Source organism: Carassius auratus, unplaced genomic scaffold, assembly GCF_003368295.1.
Source record: "Carassius auratus strain Wakin unplaced genomic scaffold, ASM336829v1 scaf_tig00005608, whole genome shotgun sequence".
Lineage (NCBI taxonomy): Eukaryota > Metazoa > Chordata > Actinopteri > Cypriniformes > Cyprinidae > Carassius > Carassius auratus.
This window is the reverse complement of record NW_020523683.1, coordinates 19,287-29,364: the sequence shown is the minus strand read 5'-3', so window position 1 is coordinate 29,364 and position 10,078 is coordinate 19,287.

The window sequence follows — 10,078 nt, the reverse complement described above, 5'->3', positions numbered from 1 at the left end:
AAAGCATAACATACAGATTTTCACCTGGTGGATGATAAAAAAGGAACAAAAAATATATATATAGTGACTGAAGGAAGAACCAAATCAACTCCAGAGACCAAAATAGTACAGAGGCAGAAAACATGGGCTCCTTTAAAGTCGTTTAGTAAGCAACAACTTGGAAACTACCTACGATGATGCAAACACCCAGAATATACCAACAACTGCATAGCAACACACTTACAACCAACACATCTTAGCAACCATATTGGAACAGCCATGTAATCTCTGGCAATTGATATCCATACGATAAAAACACTCAGAACATAATAACAACTACATAACAACACCTTGCAATCACCCACAACACCCTAGGAACTGCATAAGAACAAGCTTACGAGTTTTTAAAACATTTTAGAAACTACACTGAAACACTCAGAAACCATCCTGATGGCCAAACATTAAACTAAAAACCTTAAGAACTCCGTACCAAACTCTTAAGCCCATTTCACACTGCGATTCCAGAAAATACACGGGTAATGTGTCCCGGCAATTGTTCCCGGGTTACTAGATTTTGCCCCTTTCACACTGCCAGTGATTACCCGGAATATGTGCATGCGTTCACACACAACCCATAAAAGTCTCGTAAAGACACATGACATCAGGGCTTGACGTGTAATGTACGAGTTGAAAACGTTAGGCACGTTATACTTTCACTGAAGCTGGCAAACGATCTCAGCTTCAGTGCGGAAAGTAAGGAACAAGATGATCTCTGCTTCATTACAGTTTGCACGTATTTATTGTGTCGTGAATGTAGATCTTCCTTCAAAACACCTGGTAAAAGAGTCACGCAATAACGTGCGTCATCACTACGACACGGCATTAGACCTGGCTTTTGTTCACACAGTGCTTGTTCCGAGACTGAACCTGGCAATGTTACTAGGTACCCGACCCGAGATCCGTCCTGGAATCAATCCTGGGACATGTTTGCTTTCACACAGAAGGTGACCCGTTAATGTTTCGGCAATTTTCCAGGTCCAACGTGCAGTGTGAAAGGGGCCAGTGGCAAATTCTTTAAATATGTAAACATACTTACAGACTGTGAGTCAGAAGCACAAGACTCAACTGTCCTTGCAAAGTTGGAATTTCCCTACTTTATAGAAACAGACACCGTCATTGCAGGCTAATCTTTAGAGAAACTCCATAAAATGCGCGGCACACATCTGAATATTTGGTTTGCACTGATCTGGAACAGTTTTGTAAATACAACTACCGTATTTTCCGGACTATAAGTCGCACTTTCTTTCATAGTTTGGCTGGTCCTGCGATTTATAGTCAGGTGCGACTTATTTATCAAAATTAATTTAACATGAACCGAGAGAAATGAACCAACAGAAAACATTACCATCTACAGCCGCGAGAGGGCGCTCTATGCTGCTCAGAGCGCCCTCTCGCGGCTGTAGACGGTAATGTTTTCTCTTGGTTCTTGGTTCTTAATGAATGCGACTTAAAGTCCAGTGCGACTTATATATGTTTTTTTCCTCATCATGACGTATTTTTGGACTGATGCGACTTATTCTCTGGTGCGACTTATCGTCCGAAAAATACGGTAAATCGCTGATTTCTAGTTGTGTCCTCTTTTGAAAGGGGCTTTAGAAACAGCTTGGCAACCACCCGCTATACCCTACAAACCGCACTGCAACACAGTACAAATTACTTAAAACAATTTAGCAATCACACTGAAATGTCCTAGTAACCATCCTGAACACCTTTAAAAAAACTGGTTGTCTCATGTAAAACAAAACACACTCTGAATGCCCTAGCAACTACAACTACAACACCTCTGCAACCACCCTAGCAACCAAAAGAAAGACTGAAGTCATTAAAAAACACCATAGAACACCATGACTGCTTAGAAAAGTCTTGGCAACTTCCCACAACACTCTATAAACACATGAAACACCCTGTTAACCATTCTGAACCCTCTGGATACTGACAGCCACACATTAAAATAAAACAGTAGAACACCTTAGCTCCTGCTTAGAAACACCTTGGCAACCATAGAAAATGACCTAACAACCAAATAGCAACACACTTAAAATGGAAAAACACTTTAGTTACCACACTGAAACATCCTGGTAACCATCATGAATACTTTGGATACTGATAGCTACACATTAAACACACACATACATAAAAACACATTAGAACACCTTAGGAACTGCTTTTTATAAAGTTACTATACCCTTGACAACCTTGGCAATCACCCACAACACCCTAGCAACCACACAGCAACACACTAAAAAAGCCTCACATAAAAAAATACTCTCAGTTTGTCTTAGCAACTGCTTAGAAACACCTTTGCAACCACCCACAACACTGTAACAACTGCATAGTGTTAAGACCAGCTTGTTTTAAAGCTGCAAAATAAAAATAGGGATCAAACAACACAGTTATATACTTTTATTGTATTAAACTAGGACAACAGCAGTCAGTGATAATAATAAACACAAGGCTATGGTAATAACGAAAATCAAGGAAAATAAATCTCACAACAAAACTTCAACTACATGATATAAGAGATGCAAGGGGAACAAAGGTTAGCATGATCTTAACAAGATCTTGAAACCAGAGCAACTCCAGAGAAACAATCCCACAGAGTGCCTGTCTTAGTCAACAGGTAACACACTAATATTTGGTACTAATTAACAATTAACAGAGAAGATCAACTAGGAACTGCCACACTCCATCTAATAGGATCTGGAGAAGACTCAGGGTCGTCACAATAGCAACTCACTAAAAAGTATTTCAATCACTTTAACCAACAGGCTGAAACCCCCTGAAAACCGTCCCGATCACCGTAGACCAGGGGTTCTCAACCTGCCTGGAGCTATTAGCCCCTTTCACGAAGCAATACCAGTAAATTGCTGTAAATTTATTGGAACAACTTTACAGTTAAATACAAAAATGTGCTGATTGAAAAGGCAACAACATTCCATCTTTTTTCCAGTTATGCACCATTCACACATCAGTTTCAAAATACTGGTAAATTCTGAGACATAATTAACCAGAACTGACAAACAGCTGCACCTCCCGGTGTTTTTGGAGGGGGTATATGTGGTCAGTGTTTTTCTTGATGTTTTAATTTTTGTGTAAACGTTAACATCAGCTGTCTGAATCCGCCCCTCCCCTTCCCCTCTCTCCCAGCCTGTGTGTCTGATCTCTCTTTAGTTCACACCTGATCCCAAACCCCTGCACTTCACACAAGAATTTTCCATTTTCTATTTTCTCTAGCAGCTAGTCTGGCCCCTCCTTCCAGCCCCAGCGGCCCCTACAACACACACACACACACACGACTATTATATGCCAGTCACAGTCCGTACACCAGTGTGCACACTAGATCTCCACACCACACCACTGTATATTCACAACTTCAGCTGAAAGAGCAACAAGCATTTATCCTTTGTAAAACAATTTTAAAATTTGAAAGTTTTGCGCTCCATGTTGTCTCCTCAAATATGGGAGGTTCTTTCAGGTAATAGGAGGCTGACGATAACATCTGGTTTTAGAAGACGTGGATTCTAAGTGTTATTTTCACATCTGCAGCTAGAGAAATCAACAATTGTGCAGATGTGCTAATTTTTGATAAACTGTAAAATTGTAAGTCGACTAATATAGCTACGATTATAAATTATGGCTATGTAGGAATTTCTTGCAAATATATTATTATAGATTTACATCTATAAAAACGTCTCGGTTTCGTATGTAACCCTCAGCCCCTGAAGGACGGAATTGAGACATTACGTCAGAAAGAGACTGATGAATGTGATCTCGCTTGAGATCCCAATCATCTTTGAGTGGTTACAAAATGAGCCAGTGGTACACAGAGTACCATGGTCTGCAGAATTTGCATAGTGGGTTCAGCCCCGCAGAGCGGGTGTATAAGGAGCAGCGCGAGCAACTCGCACTCAAGTCTTTGCTGAGGAGCCGAGCCCAGTGACCCGGCCGTTCAGCGGAACAGTCATGTGGCAAGGGGACGTAATGACTCCGTTCCCTCCTTCAGGGAACGAGGGTTACATACGTGACCGAAATGTTCCTTTTCAGTCAGTCACATTCTACGTTACATCAGAAAGAGACTGATGAATGGGGTCCCTTACAAAATGCCACATGGCTGTCTTCCAGTGACCTTACTGGCCCAAAGGGGCAAGTACCCGGGAGGACACGGGCTCTACAAGATGATTATAAAATCTTGCAAATGTGTAAGGTGTTGCCCAGTCCGCAGCTCTACAGATGTCTGTAAGTGAGGCACCATGCGCCAGTGCCCAGGAGGAAGCTACACTCCGAGTTGAGTGAGCTCTCACCCCTAGGGGGCATGGCAGGTCTTGAGCCTGATAAGCCAGGACAATAGCATCCACTATCTAGTGGGATAACCTCTGCTTGGAAACAGCCTTTTCCTTCTGCTGGAGTTCTGTCTACGTAAGTGTGGAGTGCATGTACTGGACACAGCAGCGCCAGTTTTCAATGATAGAAACTTTAGCTCTACTGAGAGCAAGGGTTTGAAGGGAGCCCTCTGCAGTGCCGATAGAACCACTGAGAGGTCCCAAGAGGGGACTTGCTGAGGGCGAGGCGGATTGAGCCTCCAAGCCCCTCTCAGGAACCTTGTGATCAGATCATGCTTTCCAATAGACTTACCTTCAACAGGGTCATGGTGAGCCGAAATGGCAGCCACATAGACCTTCAGGGTGGAAGGAGACAGCCTTCGTTCCAACCCTTCCTGAAGAAAGGAAAGCACTGACCCAGTCGGGCATTTCCAGGGGTCCTCACGATGTGAAGAACACCAAGTGATGAAGAGGTTCCATTCAAAGCATAGGCGTGTCTGGTGGACATGGCTCTAGCTGAAGTGATGGTAGCTACCACCTGAGGTGGCAAGGTACCTAAACTTTCCGTGACCTGTCCAGAACCCACACATGTAGGTTCTAAAGGGACGTGGGTGCCAGAGGGTGCCCTGTCTTTGAGAAAGAAGGTCTTTCCTCAGAGGAATTGGCCAGGCAGGGGCTGTTGCGAGGAGTACAAGTTCGGGGAACCAGGTCCGGCTGGGCCAAAAAGGCACAACCATTAGGACCCGCTCCTCATCTTCACAAAGTCTGTGCAAGCAGGCTCACTGGGGTAAAAGCATACTTGCGCAGGCCCAGCAGGCAGCTGTGTGCCAGAGCATCCGTGCCAAGGGGGCCCTCGGTCAGGGAGTAAAACAACTGGCAGTGGGAATTTTCTGGAGAGGCAACCAGGTCTACCTGAGCATCTCCGAAGTGTTCCCAAATCAGCTGAACCGACTGGGGGTGGAGTCTCCATTCCCCGGGGCGAGACGCAAATTCAGCCCCTTACTCTTTTAGCTTAATAGAAAAAGCTCTTTTAGAGGTATTAAGCGCTCAGGGGAATGCGGGAGCTGATGCAGGAAACCCAGACGAACCAAGTACCTCGCACTGCTCCTTATATACCCGCTCTGCGGGGCGGAGCTCACGATGCAAATTCCGCAGACCAAGGTACTTTGTGTACCATTGGCTTGTTTTGTAACCACTTGAAGGTGATTGGGCTCTCAGGCGAGATCCCATTCGTCAATCTCTTTCTGACGTAACGTAGAACGTGACCAACTGAAAGGGAACAATATTGTGCATGATTGATAAAATGAAACTTATGATTACCAGAGGAATATATGGATCCACCTCATAAAGGCAAGAACTGAGTGTATCAGAGATGAATTTGTTTTAATATGCTTCGGTCACATAATTCCTTTACTTTCTGTTCTTGCAAAGTTTTCTTGATTTTACTATTATTCTTAAATTATCAAAATACTAATAATAGTGAATTATGTGTCCACAGTCTTCAAGGGTAGTGTAAGATATCAGGATGTTGATAAGGGAAACTTTCATAAAATGTTTGATGTATTTTATTTGTTATATTTACAATATGATAAATTTAATATTTTTTTTAATTAATTTTAATTTTTTGCTGAATATTCAGTTCATTTCTGACAGTGAAGTATCTTGTCCGTAGGCGGTCATTTAGCGTGGGAATTGTGTGGTTTTATTCGGGTCAGCCGGCATGCCCTTTTACCTGTCCCTGACCCTTGAACTCCTCATCGATCTCTCTTCACCTTCCTTTTCTCTCATTCCTTCCTCTTCAGTGGTCCCCTCACCTCCACAATCTGAAGCCGCATCTCTTACTGAGGTGACCTCTCAATCACACCTGCTCCAAGGTAAAATGCATAAAGACCTTTCAAATGTGTGAATGTTTTGTGTGTTTGTGCTAGTCATGTCTGAAATTCAGGTTTCCATACTCAACTCAAGAGCACTTGCATTACTCACCCACAAGTGGTTTCAAACATGTATGAGATTCTTTCTTCTGTTGAAAACAAATTAAGATATTTTGAAGAATGTTGCTAACCAAACAGTTGACTTCCATAGTATTTGTGGTTACCGTCAACTGAATGCACGTTTTGGTAGTAGCTATTTGGCTATTCAAGTAACATCAGAGTATGTTTGAAGATTACAAATGCATTTTTAATTTGAAATAACATGCACTGATGAATCGTTCTAAGAATCGACTGGAAATGGGCATTAGGAAAGTAAATTGGGTGAATTTTTCATGTTGACTTTAAACTTACTATTTGAAATGTGAGATCACTAGAAACCTTAACATTTGGCTTCTTGGAAACGCATTCGGTTGCTTCAGCCTCGTCTCTTTAAACACACCAAATCAAATGCTCTCTCCAGCTCTAACATCAGCACACAGTGAGTGATGGAGAGTGGCTTTGATGCCCTGTGTGTGTGTGTGTGTGTGTTTGAGGTCGGGCAGAGATCAGGGTAACAGAACACCACTGCAGACAGCACTTAAACACTCAGTGAGAGACACTCTCTCAGCTCCTGTATCTGTGCATGTGTGTGCACTGAGGAGAGCTCTTCAAGTTACTACAGGACCCCCAACAGTGACGGCAGAGGGGCCACACTCATCCCAACACTAGAGTAATGAGAGAACGAGAGAGGACGAGAGAAAAGTGAACGAGAGAAAGAGAGAGACAGTGGTTAACTCTCACCACTGATTCTCAAAAAAAAAAAAAGAAAAAAAAAGAAACTTGAGGTGATTTACTAACTGAAGTGCTCTATTTTTGTTATGTGCATAATTTTATAGAAATTTATAACAAATTACCACGTTTACATTGGAAAAGTGGTGCAGCCCTTGTGAAAGATAAGTACACTTCAGCATATTCTTAAAAAATTATGGAAATAATATACTTTAAAATAATAAACTCATTTAATTACATTTATTTGCAACTGAATTAAAATGTACTAGAGTTTAAATTTATATTAAACGCAATTTAAAAGTGTTTTATTTTTTATTTAAATACATCTTTATATGTATTTTCATAACAACCTCTGATGTCTTTAAATATTGTTGTATTGCTGAATGTACTGACAAGCATTTATGGTACAATATACGATAATGTAATTTCTATTGAAACATGTCATGTCATGTATTTAAATATATTTATAATTACACATTTGGAATGATGAATTGCAATTTAGTACATTTAAAATATATTTACTTTAAATGTAATATTAAATATAACTCTCATAATAAAGTACTTTGCATATGCTGTTGATCATATCTAAATAAGTTTTTTAAAACACAAAAAAAAAATATTACACACACACACACACACACATACACATCTCTCTAAATGGTCAATGGTTACATGTCAGTCCTCTGTGACAAGAACATTCCAGAAAAAGATCTGCCTCTCACAGTGTTTTTGTCTCCATGTCTCACACTTTCTTTCCCTCCCCTGTGTGTGTGTGTGTGTGTGGGAAGCAGTGAGATATGGAGAAAAGTCTAGCTGTCCATCATACAGTCATGTGCACAGTGCTTCTGTCACACTCTGTTTCAGATACACAGAGACAGACTCTGTCAGCCCGCAGCCTCTCGTCATACTTCATTCCAGCTGTATATGTCTGATATTCCTGCATGCTAATATCACTAGGTATTAAATTGTCATCTTACAGTATTGTTTTCTGTTTAGTTTGCTTTGTTTTTGTTTTTTAGAAGTCATCCATAAAGTCTGATTGAAATGATTGCAACTTTACATTTTCAAAGCTTACACTAACCCAAGATATTCTACATGAACTTTCCTGTTAAACTGGCAGATGCATTGTTTCATGTGCTATTTTGTGCAATATAAAGCACACAATAAAAGCTTTTCTCATTGCTTTGCATTGCCCAATACTTTGCACTCTGCTGCTGTACATAATGTATATTGTTTGAATATTGTGCCTGTTATGGTAAGTGTTTCTTTATCTTCTGGTACTTTTATGTTATTAAAACGAACAGTTTCACCATAAGATAAATAAAAATTTCAAGGTAATAATATCACTTTTTGTTGTGTATTAAGCCTTAAGTTTGTCAAATTATGCAGAAAATGTTAAATATTATTTGTGTGCATGCAGGAAACAGAAAACTACTTTTTGCATCACAGAATGTTATTGAAATGAATGACAGTGTGTTAAAACATTCCCAAGATTCAGGGAAGGGAGAAAAAAAGGCATAAAAGTTTCTATCATGTACTGTATATAAAATTAGATAATTTTAGTGGACAAATTAAAAAAAACAGTTACAACACGCTTTAATAGAGTTTATTTTCTAAAAGTTCACAGGGCCAAAAGTAGAGGGAAGAATGCTTTATAATATATGTATATATAGATGGGCCAAAAGCTCTGTTTTGTAGACCCTTCTATCCCTTGACCGTGTTTCAATAATCAGATGTAGCTAGCCTTTGGAAGCAGGGCAGAAATGAGGTCTGGGGTGAGGGGCATCATTACAAGGGTTTGGTTTATCTCCATCTTAACTGAGCAGAACGAGGTATGCCTTCCCAATCTGACCCACGCTGAGCCAAAGAATCAAGTTTGAATGGACAACAGGTAAACAGCATGTTTCTTTTGTACAAAAGCATGGTTAGAAACAATTAGTCCCCCAGGTGGAGGTTTAATTTTAAGTTGTTAATTGTGGGTGGGTGGTGGAGGTTCAGTCAGAGGTGGGCCGAGAGGCACAGGCACGGGCGAGAGCTAAGCGATGGAGTCAGGGTTTAACAATGGCTGCCTTTCATTCACATTCAGGTGCGACAAAGCAGGTATGCTAAAAGACTTAATCCCACATTCAGACCCCAGACAGCACAAGAGAGGTCTTTCACACAGGAAGGTGGTGTGTTTATGTTTCAGGTATGTCCTGTCTTCCCATTCTCGCTCTGCATCTGAACTCACAAGATATAATTTGCAAAAACATTTGCATTTGCTAAAGGAAACAGTAATAGTTTCAAGACAGCAGTACAGCGGTATTGTAGGCTTTGGTTGTGCGTATCATGAAACTCACACGTGTCTTGTCTTCTGTCGGACGTACACAGGAATCAACACATAGGCCCGTCCCAAATACCACCCTTAACCGTCCTACACTTCGGGATGAAACGTTGGGTAAAAATCAGCCCCAGTGCAGCACGTAGTGGCATGAAAGCGGGCTCTTGTGGCACACATTTGAAGCATAAAATGACAAACGAGACAACCAATACTATTAAAATGAAAGTTATTTTTGGCATTGATGGTTCTGTGAAGAACATAGTGGAAACTTTTCAATGTAAATTTTCTTTAGGTCATAAAAATGTTCTCAGAAAGGCTCAGTGGCAGAGCATTGCGTTTGCAGCACAAAAGGTTGTAGGTTCAATTCCCAGGGAACACACAAACTGGTAAAAAAAAATAAAAATACAATATGTATTGGCTGAATGCACTGTACGTCACTTTTTGATAAAATTGTCTGCTAAATCCATAAATGTAGAAAAAATATATATTTTAAAGGGGGGGTGAAATGCTGGTTTTCACTCAATATCCTGTTAATCTTGAGTACCTATAGAGTAGTACTGCATCCTTCATAACTCCAAAAAGCCTTTAGTTTTATTATATTTATAAGAGAAAGATAGTCTGTACCGATTTTTCCCGGAAAAACACGACCGGCTGGAGGCGTGACGTGTGGGCGGAGCTAAAGAATCACGAGCGCCAGTAGG